The 17,707-nt window shown below is 39.2% G+C and overlaps 1 protein-coding gene across 7 annotated transcripts in view; it reads right to left on the bottom strand.

Moving 5' to 3' along the window:
* EPS8 (EGFR pathway substrate 8, signaling adaptor) overlaps nucleotides 1–17,707 on the bottom strand; it is a 123,694-nt gene that overhangs the window by 90,480 nt on the left and 15,507 nt on the right. For 6 of the 7 annotated variants that reach the window (XM_012569356.5, XM_002196896.6, XM_030263570.4 and 3 more), the window contains exon 2: nucleotides 917–1,056. The exons of the other annotated variant lie outside the window; for it this stretch is intronic. The gene's annotated coding sequence lies outside the window, so the exon portion shown is untranslated. The remainder of the gene's footprint in view (nucleotides 1–916; nucleotides 1,057–17,707) is intronic. 7 annotated transcript variants of the gene reach the window in all.

The following is a 17,707-nucleotide window of genomic DNA, read 5'->3' as shown; positions in this document are numbered from 1 at the left end:
TCAATGATTCCTTGGTGCCACACTCCCAGGAAAACAGCAGTCAGCCCAGCATGGCAGTCTTAAATAAAGCAGGGTGTTACAAGGTGTAAGGCAGCTCTCCACACATTTGCTGTCGAAGAATCACAGCATTTCAGCTGCTGGAAGAAGCAGATTGCCGTTGTTTTATCAAGGAAAACCACAGATTTGAAAAACTGACTAGAAACCACCTTCCCCTAAAAAAATTAATGGTCAGCTATTGCCTTTTGTAGAGAGTTATGTCTAGTACTGAGCTGGAAACAAGATCACGCCTCATAGGTCAGAACAAGCTCAGTCTTTTCTTTACACAGCATCTTCAAAAGGAAGCTGGGGGTGAAGTTTGTCTGCACACAGCCACACAGAGATTTAAACAGGGAAAAAAAGCCCAAATCCATACACTTACATAAAAGGCTTTTGGGCAGTTTCATTTTCCATTCAGCTGGAAAGGGAGTGAACCAGCGCACACACATTTTTAATCACCCTTGTGCTGACAGCAGCCAGTCACTACTTCTGTTATCAGAACCCCACAGCTTGGATTTCCAGGCTATGAAGCACTAAGGAAGAAGGTGTAAAATCTCCTCTGGTTAAAAAAAAGCACACTGATATCATCTAGTACAACACACAAATGCTATAGAATTGAAGTTTGGCCTCACTGGGACATTACTCATTCAGTGGAGGGAGAGGGGGAAATAATCCACAAACACAAACAAATAGTAAGGATTTCCTAAGATTAGCTGGTAACCTGGATCACTCTCATATTCTCTAAGCCCATCAGTCACACTCTGGGAAAAACAAACGAGGCAGGCCAGTCTGTGCATCCAGAAACTCAGAGTTTGCAACAGATGCCAGTTGCTAAAGAGACAGAGAGGAAAGACAGAAGCTGTGCTCGTGTACAACTCACCAGTGATCACTTGTGCAAATGCCACGTGCCTGGGCTTACAACTTCAGCCTGGGTAGATGCTGTCCCTGCTACTGCTTAATTCAGCTGGCTGGCATCTCTCCAGAGGCACTCAGAAGGCAGCTGCCCAACAGGACAAATCACTGAAAACCAGAAAAGAAACAGGTTCAGCTTTGCAATTCCACTGCACGTTACACAATGAGTTCAGCTTGCTAATCCCTGACTTCTTAAAATGTGATTTCTCTCAGTGCATGACAGGGAGAAATACAGTTCTGGTTAGAGTTCATCCACTACTGTCAGTGTGAGTTTCCTAAATACCAGTGATACCAAAAAGAACTCCTCTGTAGAGCTAACAGGAACCTCATGGTCAGGATAACTGAACAGCCTCCACCATAAACTCTTCAAATTTTGTTACCCCTCAATTTTGAATGTGACATTCAAGAGTTAGTCCTTTTCTATTTCATGTCTTTATTCATATGGAACACTTCATTCTAACTTAGGTGTAATAGGAGTCACTTCCAGATTCACAACTGCACTATTCCAGGCACTGACCAGTTCTTCAAATTTCAGCAAATCTGACCAATTTACAGCAGAATTTTCTTATTAATTACTCTCTTTAAGCCTTCATTTTGGCATTATCCCAATCGTGTGGCTTCTATGAGAGGTTCCATTTCCTTTCTGTTACAAGGCCTTTTACAATAAATCCAATTAAAATTAATTAAAACATACAGATCAATTTGACATGGCAACAGAACTAGGAGGAAGCAGTTCCAAGTCAACTCATTGATAGGACAAGTGAGAATAGGTCAATTCAGCCAATCTGAATTGATCCAGTGGTTGCACATTAATGTAAAAATGCAGTAGTATATTGTGCTAGTTTTTATACTAAACCTTATCAATCTGCTTACTAATATGACCAGATTCTACTGGTGGCTTATCTGTTAATTACCTATTTCTGCTGAAAAAGTAACATTTTAATATTTGAAGGGGAGATAAAAAATTAATTATTTTTTTTTTTTCTGAACAGGAAAGCCTCACAGAAGAAAGGACAACACCTTCAAAACATGGATAAAGTCCAAGAAAGATAAGGAGCTACTGGAGCAGCAGAGGGACATAATGATGATGAGGGGTCTGGAGTGCCCCTCTCAAGAGGAGACTGTGGGAGCTGGGCTTGGGTAGTCCAGGGAAGAGAAGACTGAGAGGGAATCTCATCAATACATATAAATATTTCAAAGGGATGCCAAGAAGGTGGTGCCAGGCTCTTTCCTGTGGTTCCCAGTGACAGGACAAGGAGCAGTGGCCATAAACTAAATCCCAGTAAGTTCCACCTTAACATAAGGAAGACCTTGAGCATAAGGAAGAACTTTACACTGGAACAGCTGCCCAGGGAGGCTGTGGAATCTCCCTTTCCTGGAGATCCCACAACCCAACTCTTCTTGTGCAACCTGCTCTAGGTGACCCCTGCCTTGGCAAGGGGGTTGGATGAGATGATCTCCAGAGGTCCCTCCCAGTTCTAACTAATGATTGTGTGTGATTCTGTAAGAAGAAAAAAGAAGAAAGAGGGCAGACTACACCTCTTTCCTTTCCAATAGTAATTTATAATCTCAGTAGTTTCTTACATAGAAATGAATTCTTCTCAGTCGAATGGAAGACTAAAGAAATCTGCTAAGAAAAGGAAGTAGCAAACAGAAGCACACTCAGTGTTTCCAGGTTCCTTATCTCTGAAATTTGTTACAGGTTTTGGGATTCTCATCTGAAAGCCAATGTAAAACAGAAGAGGGAAAAACAGATTTCACCGATGAGTTTCTGAGCTCCTCCTTGCTAATGTGATTCTTCTGTTTGCTGCCCTGGACATGAACACAGTTAATGAATAATGACTGTGCAAACAAAATATCAGACAATGATGGGAGGGGGAGGGAAGGGTGAAATGATTGTGTGGGAGGCTCAGATTGGATTTGGCAACAATTAGAAAAATTGATGCCTTTATAATTATAGGAAAAAGCTTTGCTAGAAAGATAAGACAGACATGACATTCAAAATACTTGAGGTTTTGGATTTAAATGTATGGAAATAGAAAGTTCAAATGTTTGGGGTTCTTCATTGTGTTTTCCTTTATGTTAAAAAACATCCCTCTCAAAACTTACATCCAAATATGTGTATAAACCTTCAGCTCAATTCAAAGCTGTTACAGGACAGATTGGATTTGCTTTTATCACTCTCTAGGAATATTATTTACCACATGCAGGACTGCCTCCTACAAGGTACAGGATATCTTTGTTTTCCCTTCTAGTAAGAGCCCAAGCCAGTAGAAATTACACACACTTGAAGAATCAGACCAATAACTTATTATTAAGCTCCTCCCCTAACTGGTTTCTCTGAATATATTATCAAAAGAGGGCACCAGAGATTGCTCCCTGTTTGACTAAGGTTGCACAGTGCACATTTCCACATTTCCTTCTCTGCTGTTACTCCCAATTCTGGCAGCTCCTGCCAGATTCTCACATGTGAGAAATGCCTGCAACAAGCACATGAAATACATTATCCCAGTACTGCTTTAGTAGCAGAGTAGCTTAATGATATCTTTTAAAAAGTTAAAATGGAAAAGGACATTTCTCCACAAAACTCACACACAATTCCTCAGCTACAAAATAAAAACCTCTTGCAGTTTTACTCTGTGCCTCTACAGCTCTTTTTCCTTCACATCATATTTTTACATGATCATTTCTACAATGAGATATAACCACTTCTAAATAAGTGCTATTACATAAACCCCATTTACCATCCTAAAATTTATAATCACCATTTCCATTATTCAGTATCTTTCAGCAGCAGATCTCAAATGGTGTTTAGAAGATTTAATCATGTGAAACTGCCAACTACCACTGCGGATGTGACTTCCAAAGCAAAAGCACAATTACACAAGGCAGGATTTATCTAGAAAATATGGACTGTGATACTTAATCTTGCAAAATAACAGAGAGACAATTTAAAGTAAGGTATCTACAAAGTATAGTGTGTGTGCCAAAAGACTGTTTGTATCGGTTTTTACAAAGAGTGGACAGAATGTTCTTTTCCAAAGGACCACAAAACAAACTTCCTGAACCAATGTGAGTTTTCTTTTTGCTTGTATTTAATCCAAGTAAATGTGGCTCAGCCAAACTTACTTAATAAGAAGGGAGAAAAAAGAATCAATTAGTTTGGCATAACCTTGTCTTGAAAAAGTACATACACATGCTTCAAAGGGAGGGGAAGTGGTGAACTGAACAGATCTAGAACAACTGCTTCTCTGGGAAATTAGTAATAATAGTAGGGAAGGGGCCTTTTGGACTATTTTTTAAAACATTTCTTCCACAACACTATAAGCAGCTGTAATTAACTCTCTCCCTTTTTGTTTTTTTTTGTTTTTAATGCAAGTCTCTTGATGCACACTAGCAGGGTTTGAGGATGTGGAAAAGAGAGAGGCAATGTGCTGAGATGGTAATGCAGCACACAGGAAAAAGAACTTGAAATTATCACAGACCAGTTTATTTAACATAATATTTTATTCCTAAATCAGTCATTTATGTAATCTAGGGGGAAAAAAAGCCCAAAACTAAAGAAATCCAAAATCAACAAAAAACCTCCAAGTTCAGCTTTACCTCTATTGGCCTTTAAGGAGGTGATGGGTAAGTGCACAGGGAAAAGCCTCTTTGCAAGGCACAGATAAAAGCATTATTGGAGAGGTCAAAAGAGACAAGATATCCTTTAGTGTGATGCATTTGTGATCCCTCTTTTAGAAGTACTAATGAATTTAAAACTAAAAGTCATAATACACACCCCTCTACCCTACGGGGAGATACTGAGCCCCTCAAAAAACATCTCAATGTCTAACTCTGCAGCAGGTCTGCTTACATGCACATCTGTGAAAGTTCCTTGGCTAACAAAAATGCTCATTTCACCAGATACACAATGCAACACCCAGCATTCTCTAGAAGTGCAGGTTTTCCCCATGTACCACATGACCAGATTTGTCACATTTGCCACAAATGCCCATCCCTCCTCTCTGATGGGCTAAGATGCTGCATCATTTAGTCAGAATGCCAAAAGAAAAGGAAGCCTCCACACCACTCATGGACAAGTCAGATGCTTAAAAGATTATATTAAACATCACAATTTCAAAATGCTGCACTATAATTCCACTACAGAATAGTTATCCTAAGGAGATGAACAAAATACCACCCATGAGTGGGATGGATATAAGGAGAGACAGAAATCTGAGGGGAAGACAATAGAACTGCAAAATGTGACTCATGTTGCCTATACTGATGCAAAGCTTTGTAAATCCAGTCTGATGTCTAAAAGTTGTCCATCTTCATTGCTATAGGAGTTCAAAATTACTATCGATATTTATTATTATTATTATTATTGTCACCTTTTGAGTGTTTCCTTGGTTCCGTACATCAATGTCAGACTTGGTTTATTCACATAGATTTCAGTACCTATTGTCACAAGCTGTTTCCTTGTTAACTTCTGCATTTTTTTTCAGCTTCAGTTTCTTACAGAGACAATGAAACCTGGTTTTGCTTTTAGATACCTCCTGCCACAATGTTTGGTTTTCAAACTCTGCAAGGATCAGCTGTAATAAATTGAAAATCAATCAGTACTATTTCTATTTTGAAATAGGAGACAAATTATATTAGTCTCAGGTATTATAAAAATTATTTTCATATATTCAGCTTGGATCCACTTCTGAACCTCAGTGAATTAAAGTTACAATGTCAAATACATTAATATGTAAACTCCTATTCTACCTGCTAGAGGCCCATCTTAGTAGAAACCCTACAATTATTATTTTTTCAATTGAACCAAAGAGAGATTATTAATAAAAAAAACCTGAAGAGGCCAAGTTTCTGCCTTCCTGAAGTCAATACACAGTTGGTCTTACATCTCAGCAGACCTGGGATTTATTGCACTACAAATGACAAATCTGTCTCTAGATACTTGCATGGGGTAAGCAAACAAAACTGAGAACAGGATATTATTTAGGAAGATTATTGTGTTCAAATACCAATACAGAGTGAAAGGATGAGCACAGAGAGCACTGCAAGCTCAGCCCTTGATTCTCAGGCTTAGCACATTTGGTGGGACTTGAGAAATGTTCTAAATATCAATTTCTAGATACTGCCATGTGCCAAAAACACCCATCATACCCCTGTTCACTCTTTGTATTCCCTCTGCACCACCCAAAGGCTCTACATTTATTTCAGGGGTTTCTCCCATCCTACCACTGGCTCAGAAGGGGAGGGTGTTTGCCACAGGTGCTCAGAGCAGCAACTAGGCTGTGAAAAGTAACTGTGCTTGCTCTTCTAGCTGACCTTTTTTGTTCCATTTTCCTGTTCAGCAAAGGGAAAAAAAAAAAAAAAACCAAAACACCACCAAAAAACACACGACATTCCTCAGAAACAGCAAAACAGAACATGGACAGACTAGCATAAAACAACATCCATCCTTGGCATATCTCAGCACTAGATATTACCAGAATGTCCACTGTGCTCAGTAGCAAAATAACTTTAATTTCCCAGCTGCCTGGTATCAAGTCCTTCCTTTGCTGGCCCTCTTGTAAAATGAGAGTTGAAATAATCCAGGCAACTGTCCTGCTGTAGGCTGAAAAATCAGCCTTTCTAACTTTTTCAGAAGGGTAAAGCACACCATTAAAATGCCCAGTATTCACGTGAAAATTTAACACATCAAGAAGCTTGTTTAAAAAAATATGCTAATCTTGCCTTGTGTAAAGTTATTATAGCTCATTTGTGTGAGACTTCTCAAGATGTGGAAGAAGGAAGCCAGAAAATGGGAGAAGCAGCACGAAGGAACAGTGAGTAACTCCATAGTTAAGAAAACTCAGGGCCAAAAGGTGAAGGACAGAACATTTGGTTCAGACTGGTATAAATTTAATACTGTGCACAGATTAGGAACCTGGCACTTCCTAGCACTGGAGAACTGTATCATCAGGAAGGTCTTGAATCTTTTCTGTTTGTTAAGGAAACAAAAAATTCAGGCAGCTTTTTGAAATCCCTCCCTCAAAGGAAAGCAGAGGGGTTTTCACATCAATACACCTACAGACATCCACCACATTACAGCCACTGTGGTCATAAAAGTTATTTTAAGCATGGTCTGTAGTAATAAATTAGTTTTAGTGCCAATAATTTTCTCTTTGTAGCTGAGGAGGAGGAGTGTCCCCATCATGATGTCATCAGAAGTTATTTTGAAGCTGTAACAAAATTTGGATTCATTAAAATTTTATCCCAAGAGAAGACAGAGCACACCATGGGCACGGCCTCTGAAACACCTAAAAACTTTTACCAAACTGGTTTTTTTTTCCCTATATTCCTGCACATCAAATCACATTTTTTATAGACAGTTATAAAACCAAACAGTCTTCAGCAGCTCATGCTATTCTTTACCTGGGACTCACAAAAGAGTCACAGTATTGAGACATCTGGATGCCAGAAGTTTCAGTCCATCTCTTCATTTCCCCAAATGACATTTCTTACTTTTGCTTTGCACTTATCCCCAGTTAGAATCACTGATGTAGCCCCCTGGGATCAAAGCACTGCACTCTTGGTGATGTTTTTATGTCTCTTCTGATATTGCCCATCAAAGTCAGAACCCTTCTGCCCCGGCTCAAAGCAACCTGTGACAAAATTCAGAAACTGTGACCTTTTTTCTTCTGCTCCATCATTGCTACTGACCACGGCCCTGGAACCCCTCATTATTGGCCTCTTCTTCATGAATTAATGGTTTATTATAATGCAATGAGGCATGTTAAATCACATGCCAAGTTACATCTACCTTAAAAAATCAATGCAACTATGAAAAGCAAAGTTTGTAATAGCCTTTATTAGTCTAGCAATGCATGTAGAGGGCAAAAGAAAAAGAGAACAAGCCTGTTTTCAGGCCAACTATCAGGTCTAACAAAAAAAAGTGACAAAAAAGAATCAAGAATCTAATAGTCTACAACAAGGACAAGGTGGCAGTTTTCTCAGAGCTTCTCTGTTCCTTCTAAAGAATCTGCAATGCTCCCAATAGAGCATAACTTCTAAATTCTACTGCAATGGGAATAAATCACATTAAAAGTGGTAGTGATAACTCTAAAAACGTGGTTTATTGTTTAAATGTGGGGTTTTGGGGAGGAGGGTTGGGGGTTTTTTGGTTGTCTTTTTTCCTCTGGTTGGTTGGGGTTTAAAAAATGGGCAATCTGTTTTTTAAATGGATTGGAGTAGGAGTAGGACTCTGGAGTAGAACTCTGGCCAGGACAGTGTGAAAGGCAAGGATTTCTGGAGACTTTGGCCTGGATATTCTCCTCAGATCCTACATGTGAAAAACAAACATGACAAGTCCCTTTGCTGTAGGACAAGGTCCCTCCCTCAGTTTCCTGTAGGTGATGAAAGGTACAACGATGGCCAAGTACTCATCAAGAGCCCTGCAAAGGTCAACTACAAAATAATATTCCTTTAATCAAGTCTGAGCTAGGAGCCAGCTTCCTAAAAGGTTCCACTCTGTAAAACAACCCCAGAAGAACGACAAAAACCACCACTTACCTCTATAAAGGTTTTCTTGTTAATGTTTCTTTTATTGAGGTCTATTAAAAAGTAATGCTTTCAGTAATGTCTCACAGTAATGCCCTTCTGAAAGTTAAGGGTGCATAAAAAGGAAATCCTCATGCTCAAATACCTTCCAACTTTTCCAATTATCTCTCTTCCTCTGTTTTACAATTTTGGAACAAGGGTGTTTGCCCTTGATCTGATCCCAGATTCTCTTTGACTTCCCTGTATCATCTCATTTCTGCTTTTATTGCCTGACTAATAAGGAGCTGATTCTGCAACAGGGCACACAGAAGTACAGAAGTTAATTAGCATTCATTGTAGGCCAAGAACAGGATTTACACCACAAACAAAAGAGCCTAATCCTGAGCTAACAGATCATAAAGAAAAACAAACACAAAAATGCTCAGCCGTCCTGCAAACTGGAAAAACCCAAAAAAACCCCACCATGGTTACAGGGGTATTTCTTCTCAGCTCTGTATTGACTGTTCTGCACCTCTCTCATATTTCCAAACTATTTTTGCTTGGTAATTATGATCAAAACAGAGTAACTCTAAATCAACATTACTAGACAACAAAGTGAGGACATTAAAAAAAAAAAAAAAAAAGCCTTTAAGTTTCCCAAAAATGCCTACAATTTTTGCTTGCTACTTGCTACTGTCAACAAAGTATTTCAATTGTGTTTGGTTTTGTTCATTGCATAGAGTCATTACCAATGCTGAACACACTCAAACATAAAATCCCTCTGAACAAACAATTCCTAATCCAATGTTTCATCATATTAATCACACCACCAGAATTTTTCTGGGGAAAATAAATAAAATCAGAAATCTGCTCTCGTTTAAAACAACATTCATTACATTGTTATTTTATGCATTCAAAGCTACTTTCAGACTTGCAATTCTAGCCATAAAATATCAATTCGTGGTGATGAATGAAAAGAAAAAAAAACTCAAATTGGTAATCAAATTCAAGAAAAATGTGAATAAAACACTGTCCCTTGTGGGCTGAAAGAGGCTATTCCACATCTTTGCATGGAGGAATAAACTTGGGGCCAAATCACAAAACGTAAAATATGAGGTTATAATGAAAAAGCAAAATACATTTTACACATGTGTATTATGAAGCTTAGAAAAAAATGGAGTAAAATTGAAAATGGGGACAATCTTTCTAAGCCTAATGAAGAAAGCAGCAGTTCCCAGCCTAACTGGAAGCTGACCTTTTCCAATGGTTTGCAGGAGATGAGATGAGGTGAGAAACTCTAGAAGTGCCTCCAGTCTGTCAGGTAACCCATGCATTATTTACATTGCCCAAGCAGTGTCATTTGTCTTGAACTTCAAAACAATTTGTGCACCCTTATTGGAGTTTAATAATAAATCCAGTTTCCCCTCTGTTTGCTAGGGTGAAATAAAGACTGCTAAAATAAAGGAAAGAAGAAGACAGAGAAATTATGTATAATCAAAATTGTACTCCAGAGGAAATATTTTCACTTCCAGGGAGGTTCAAAACACTGCTGTCAGTGTCTTGCAATTCTACAAACACCCCCAAACATAAACCAGATACTTCATGTTACCCACCTAAGGCATAAATGTATAAAGTATATCAATTATGTCAGTGGATTACACCAAGAACATCCTGTGCTAAACTTCCTGCAAGCTTCAAGGCATTGTTTTAAAACAAGGTGGATAAAAAAAATAGGCCAAAGGAAGTAGTAAATGACAGCTCTTAACAAGAATGTTCCTAGAAGACCAAAGCAAATACTGTATTTCAGAGCCCTAAAACACTGAAAATGAATATAATGGGGAAAAAAAAAAACATTCTGGTGATGCTTATGTGTACAGAAATTTTGTTATGAGGCAAGAGATAAGAAAGAGCACTAAATACACTCCACAATGTAAGAAATGGAGAGATGTTTTGTGGTTTTACAAGAGGGTGATATTAGCCTGATAAACACAAATATTTTAAAAAAAACCCTTTGTGTTGGATTTAAATCAAAAGAAAAATTTTCCTCAGAAACAAGAAAAAGACATCAAGATGCAAAACTGACATCTGTTTTATTAAAATGCAGACATCCTCAGGAGATTAAGTAATTCTGCATGGTCTCACACATCTAAGGATTCCTAGAGCAGGATTTGAATGGAAGATTTAAGTCAACTTGAGAACACAAATCTGAGTGGCTTCCATCTTTATCACTTTCAGCTTTTTCTCTTTTAAGTATATGGAAACATCCACCATAGAAATTTTGTTTCTAGTATTAATATTGCTATTTAAAGTCACACATTTCATCAAAATAATTTACAGGCTTAGCATGACAAGCCAGGTTTTATCAAAAGAGCTTTCAACCTATTAGTCTGAAAAACAATCTTCCCACGAAGACAAAAGCACAGCAGTCAGCATATTACTGCAGGTCTAACTCCAGTCTAAAAATGAGTAAGTTAAAATGTATTTACTGGAATTTAATTTAAAATGTATTTACATTTTAATCAGAAAAAGTAACAGTCTGCTTGTCTAGTGACTCTTTCAAGCTTTAAACTCTACAATATTTTTTCCCCCTCCTATCACAGCCTTAAATTTAATTAAGATTAATTTGATCTACTGGTCCTCTAGGAATTGGACAAACATAATTAATACATTGGGCTGAAAATTCAAACTTTTATTAATGGGCTCAGGCAACTCCACGGGGACCTTCAAGTCTTTTAAAAAGTTAATCCTCATGTAAGTGCTGTGTCTTCAAACACTGGGCTTTTCAGTGAGAACAGTGCAAAACTCTTTCCCCTCCCAAAGGAAAACAAAGATGTGGTAATTCCCCACAAAGAACTAACAGAATAATAGCTGGACATATAGTGAAAAGGTTCTTTGTCTTGAAAGGCATAAATACATCTCCCCACATAAGAGATGACTGTGCTAACTGGAGCACTGCTTATTCTGTTACACTAAATATTGCCTCAGGACCTCAACCAACCATGATGGGGCAAGGCTCTGTGCCCATTTATGCAGCTCATCAGAAGAATGACACTCAGGCCAGCACCTCGAAGTTCTAAATCTCTCCTTGTGGGAAATGATTGTGGCCACAGGATGACTTCGAGTGCAGCTGCAGAACAAAGCTAAAGAATTCAGTGTCACCTTCTGCTCAAGACTGAGGCAGCCCTTCCCTGAGAGAGGAAAAATCCACTTACAATGCAAAAATTTGTCTGTAATAGCTCAAAGTTTTACCATCTATAACATCCATCAATTAACTCAGGAAATATCTGCTTAGTAGTGATGCTGGGCCAGTACCTTCACAAGATCCCCCTGCCAGACCCTTGTGAAAATAGGGAGATGAACACACACCCAGCCTGTAGAACAAACAACATTGGAGCAAATTCCCTCCGGAAAATTAGGCAGGAAGATGAGGTATTTATAGAAAGGGGAGTTAAAATCACTTGGTTCCCTTTTATTTCAGCCACTCATTATTTATATTGATGATGGCAATCATGGGATGGCTGCAGAAGGGACCAAGAAAGTTTTCACCACAGTGCTGTCAATATGAAACTGGGGATTTAAATTCCTGCTCCTGCAGTGAGTGGCAATACCGTGGCACAGCTTTGTCCCCAGAATGCTACAGATTTTCATGGAACTGCCAGAAATGAAGGTTGCACACAGTGGGCAAAACCAAACCCAGTGGGCACAACCAAACCCAGTGGGCACAGACAGATTAGAAAAAGAAATACCTATTACCAAACTGCAAAAATGCTGCAGTAACAGGAAAATGAGAATATTATGTTCAGTGTTCCTGAGAGAAGCAAAAATGTTTTGCATACAAAGGCTTACTTGGAGACATAACAATTCACAGCATTAAAAACATCACATTTTTCAGCCTAATTCTTATCTAGGTACTTGAAGTGCATTTTTCTTTGGGCTGCAACCACTCAATGCTGATACAACAAAGAGCCTGTCAGCCCTGTAATTCATGTCTTTAAGTTCCAGTGAGACATGATTATGTGTTATTCAGGTTACATGTGCATTCTTCTTGACAGTATGAAAGCTGGCAGTCCTCTAGCCAAGCAAGAAAATAATTATTTCCCCATATAACAATGCTTAGACTATTCCTAGAACCCTGACTTCAGCTTGGCATATTAGGGTTTTTTTTCCAGAAATCTGAAAATCCTTTGCAATTTGACAGCTTCCAGTATTATTTTCACAGTGAATTTCCTAGCAAAACCAGTGCTGAAAATTATATTCCTCTGTCAGAAGCTAAAGGAGAACTTTTTGCCCCAGCTGAGCACTGGGACACAGCAGCAGATGCAGGAGCTCTCTGGTTAGCTTGTGGCCAACAAGAAAGTAAAGATTGATATTAAAGTGTCTGTACTGACTTTTTTCACACATTTCACTGCATTATGTTCCAGCTTGAGCAAAACAGCAGGACAAGGAAGGAGCTTGGACAAATGTTTCCCTCTAAATTTGCAAGAGGGAAAACAAATATCCATGGCCTTGCACAGTTATCCTCAGCCAGTGTCCTGGGGGCATTAACTATGCCTGTCCTACCAAACTGGATGGTATTCTGCCTTCCAGTCAGGACTGAAATCAAAAACAGATTTCCAATTATAAATATGTAAAATATTTCCCCACTCCCAAGTATCAAACATCAGGAAAGAGAAGGAAAAAAAAAAAAAAAAAAAGAAAAGAACTGTGGTCACACATAATAGCTTTATCCTCCACCTCCAGGAAAGGCAGAAAGTTGTCTACAAATTTGGGTTTTTTTAAATACTTTACACTTGCCTCCTCTTCAGGGAGATTTATGGAGGAAACAAATTACCTAGGGCTTGCAAGTTGGTAACAGACCTGCTCTGCAAAAAGTTTCAGGTCACCATCCTAAATTTCTTTGTATCTCTAGCCTTAGGCAAGTTCAACTTGTTTACCAAAACTGGTTCAAAAAAACCCCCACCAAACCCACAACACAACAAACCAAAAATAACCTTCAAAATCTACAGAGGAATGTTCTCCAAGGGCAAAGAAGAATTGGCAGGATTAGTTGAGGACAAGGTTCTCTCTTGTGCTTCTTAGGGAGGGAGGAAGAATCCCCACCTCAAAATATCCTGGCAAATGGAAGATACAGAGTCTGAGTCAGGAAAATGGACTTCTACTTATCCAAAAGTCAAAGGAACATTACCACAAGCAGGGCTCAGAGAAAGATGGTTTTTATTTTTTACCCCAAAGGCACCAGAGCCATCACTCAATCATGAGAAGTAGGCAACAGGAAGCCAACAGCTGAAACTGCATAAGTAGCAAAAAAAAAGAAAAAAAAAAAAGAGGTACCAAAAATACCAAAAAGCTAACAAAAGCTGAATGTAGCAAGCTAGCAGGACTTGATCATGGTGAGAAAGACCTTTTGAAGATTTCTTGGCTGTCAGTCCAGGCACATCTCAACCACACCAAAAACAGGGGTTGCCCCTCTTCTCTCTCACCCAAATGTACTCCAGAGCATGAGACCTGCTGCTGTCTACAAACAGCTCACAGATGGTGTTGAGCCTTCAGCCAAATTGAACAGAAACCCAAACATAATTCACTCCAGCTGCAAGCTCAGGGAGGCACTCAGCCTGTGCTCTGCTCCACTGAGGGTGTGGGGGCACCAACAGGGTTGGCTCACTGTCCTACCACAGTGGTAAAACACCAGCCAAAATAAGAGAGAATATCTTACACAGAGGGAGAAAGGGAGGAGCCATGACATTCTTGCATGTGGGGGATGCTGGCTTCCTAAAAATTCCCTCTGGATTAGAGTTTGGTATGTAAAAATCAAAGAGGAGGGTATAATTCCCACTGTATAATGTAAAAAATATTTACACCATGGCTTCTTACATTTCATCCTCGTGAAGATTCCCTTCTTTAAGTGCATATGCAGCTCCTGTTATGTTCTTAGGAAGAGGGTGATGAAAAGAGATGTTTGAACTGCCCTGGACAAGGTCCAGCCCCCAGAGCATCAACTCTGAAGGTCAGCTCTTACCTGTGTGGTGCTTCAGAAGGAAGCAATGCCCAGGCAGGGCGCAGGATGCCAGCTGCTTTTGGGTAAGAAAGTGATTTCCAGGAGCCCAAACCCAGCAGTGCAGAGAGGAGCAGCCCCTGCAGTGCCTCAGCTGGGTACCCACATGTCAGGCTCTGCTCCAGCACTGATGGAGAGCAACAGCTTGGAGCAGGTCCTCCAGCAGTGCCCAGCAGCATGCAGGAAGCTCCAGGTGAGCATCTGCAGTTCCTCACTCAACACAGAGCAAGGAGGAAATCACAGACTGCAGCAAAGAGATTCTTTTTTTTCCCCTTTGCACACCAGAGATGATGTTTTAATGGAGTTCCCAGACCTAACACGTTTGCAGAGAAATGCTGGAAAGTTAAATGAGGTGTGCACACCTAACTCAAGCCCCCCAGTGGGATGTACAGTTACCATAGCAACTTTCAAAGTCCAGGACAAACCAAATTTCTGATGCTCCACACCACTGCAGCTGTGGGAACAACACAGATAACAACCACTATTGATACATTGCTATGTTAAATACCAGAAAACAAACAAACAAACAAACAAAAAACCCCAAAAAAGTAAGTAAAAATATTTACCCTTAGGATCAAAAACCAAATATTTGTCTCTAGGAGGTCAAGAGAAAACCTTGAGCACAACAGACATTCAGAAGCACAATGAGATGTGAGGGGGAAAAGTCATCAAGGAGAACAAGTCTCCATGAGCTTAAAACCAGACATCCAGCACACCTTCATTATATGAAAGCACACCCTTCAGAAATGTTACTGAGCATAAGAGTTGTAAAACTCTACTGCTTACTGCAATGCTTCAAAGGCTGATCAGGTAAGAGACTTCTTTCAAATTGGGCTATTAGTTCATACAGGAAAAGTGACTTCACTTGGAAGAGCTCTTTCATTCATTAATTAGCACCTTAGTAAGAGAATATTTCAGTTTTAGTCTGAGCCAGTCTCACCACTGTGCTATAGAAATCAGTTTTGTTAATTGAAGCAGCATTCTCTTGCACTAAGCTGCAGACTGATTGTTGCAATGGGAAGGCTTTCCTTTATAAGCATTTCTGCAAATGTTCAGCTTCATTATTTATGCCATGTCTTTAAGAAATTTCTTATTCTTTTATTCAACTGATTCCTCATTTCCTTTTATTCAATGTTCAAACCTGATGCAGAGAGTTCCTGATATTAATACAGAAGCATCCTCATTTTACTGATGGATGAAATTGGGTACTACTCCTTTAAATATGACTGCAATACTGAAGTGTAACACCAGCAAAAAAGCCAGCAAAATTTGTCATCCTTTGGGATAAATGGAAAAAAAATTATATCTTGTTACCATCTCAGATGTTCCTGTAAATTATGACTCATTGAATATTTTGTTGTGTTAATAATTTTTTTTCAAGGAATCTTAACAGCACTTTTTTCTTCAGGAAGTTTAAGGGTTGCAAAACTTCCTTTTCCTCACAATATTATTATCTGTCAAGAAAAAACCTCCAAGTTGTTGCATGGGAGGTTGAGAGAACTGTAAGCGTGCTTTAAAAATGCTGGTCTTTAGGCAAAGAGCAACAACTCCTAGCTTGTTTCAGAGAAATAAATGGGTTATTCAGAGGCACTATGGAAATCACAAATCCATTAGTAAAATCTGGTCCATCCTAACCATTCCCATCACCTTGAAGGTCACCTTTGCACCCTGTCAGCTTCAGACTGCTGAATTTCTGCTGCAAACTGAACCCTATTTAAGAAAAAGTTTAATCGAGATTAATTTATTACTATGCTATTCCAATTCTCTTTATGAATTTCAGAATGTACCAATTCCAGTATTCTATAGTCCTCTACAGGTTGCAGGAATGTTAACCAGTGACATAACAACGTGACAGATCAGAATCAAGACACATCTACCACTTCCTGAGAGAAGGGGAGAGTAAAAAAAAAAAAAAAAAAGGAAAAAAAATTGAAAATCACACTTTGTCAGGTCAGTTTTGCAGTTTCTGAAATGGCAGTTGTACATTTTAGCACACCACTAGTCTCAAACGGTGAAGGCACTGTCAATCAAAGACTCCCATCTCAAGCAAGCTCTGGGCTTGTGTTGGGACATGGAAGGGGGAGAAGAGGTAGAGGAAAATAATCTCTGTACTGGGAATATATTTAGATATAATGAAATAAAAAAAACAACGAAGAAATGACAATATACACCACTACAGCCTTGTAAAACAAGCAGCATCAGTGATGTGGTGAGGGCCACTGGAGCCACCTTTTGTCTTTCTGCTCTTTTGGCTCACAGCCCTCTCAGGTGAGAAAGTGACAATGTGTCAGCAGTGCTTAGATGTCCTTTAAGGATAGATGGAGGCTCATGGCCTCCACTCCCCAGGTCTGGCTTTCTAAGAATCATTTTGCATACCTTGGCTGTTCATGGGGACTCTCAGAAGCTTGGCTTTGAGTCAAACTTTGCACCTGCCCTCTTTAAAGACTAATTTCTCAAGTGCTCATTCTCCCTCCCCAAAAGGAAGATTCCCAGCTTTGGTTCCTCTTAAAGAAAAATTTAGTGTCTTCCACAGAATAATCTTCAGCTAAAGCATCATATCCTCCCATTAAACTCTGATCTTAAAGCACAGTAGTTTCTTGAATCATCAAAAAATGCCACAATCTTCTTTTAGCAACCTGTAGGCAAAGCTCCCAAAGGCTCTTTGAGCTGCAAGGCAGCTCTCACCCCTCACTATCCAAGCTCTCCTCCTTTCCTCATGGAAACAACATCTAAATTCGAATGCTGGTGCCTCATGTTTCATCCCCAGCAGATGAAGCAGCATATCCATTTCCAGCCCTAATAAGTTTCAATGAGTAGTGACAGCTTCCAGTCATGCAGAAACATAGGCAGACTCAGATGTCATTCTCAAAATGGTAACTGATTTGAGAGGGAGTATCACAGTCAAATGGCCAAAACAGACCTCTGCTTTTAAATGACTCATTAAAATCCAGGGCAAATCAAAGGTCCTGATAGCACAAGGATTATTAGAAAAAAAAAAAAAAACCCTAAAAAAAACCCAAAAAAAACACCATATTTAATGTGTTAGCTAACATGGTAGAATCCTCAAGAAGATAAAGCAATTTTTGTTTCAAAGAAAAGTACTTTGTGAGAAAAGACAACTTGTTATTAATTCAAGATAAAAATCACAGTACTGGAGGTGAGCCAGCTTATTGTTTTCACAAGACTTAGCAGACT

The sequence above is a fragment of the Taeniopygia guttata genome, chromosome 1A (genome assembly GCF_048771995.1).
Source record: "Taeniopygia guttata chromosome 1A, bTaeGut7.mat, whole genome shotgun sequence".
Classification (NCBI taxonomy): Eukaryota; Metazoa; Chordata; class Aves; order Passeriformes; family Estrildidae; genus Taeniopygia; species Taeniopygia guttata.
The sequence above is the reverse complement of the archived record's forward strand: the minus strand, read 5'-3'. Positions and strand labels throughout refer to the sequence as shown.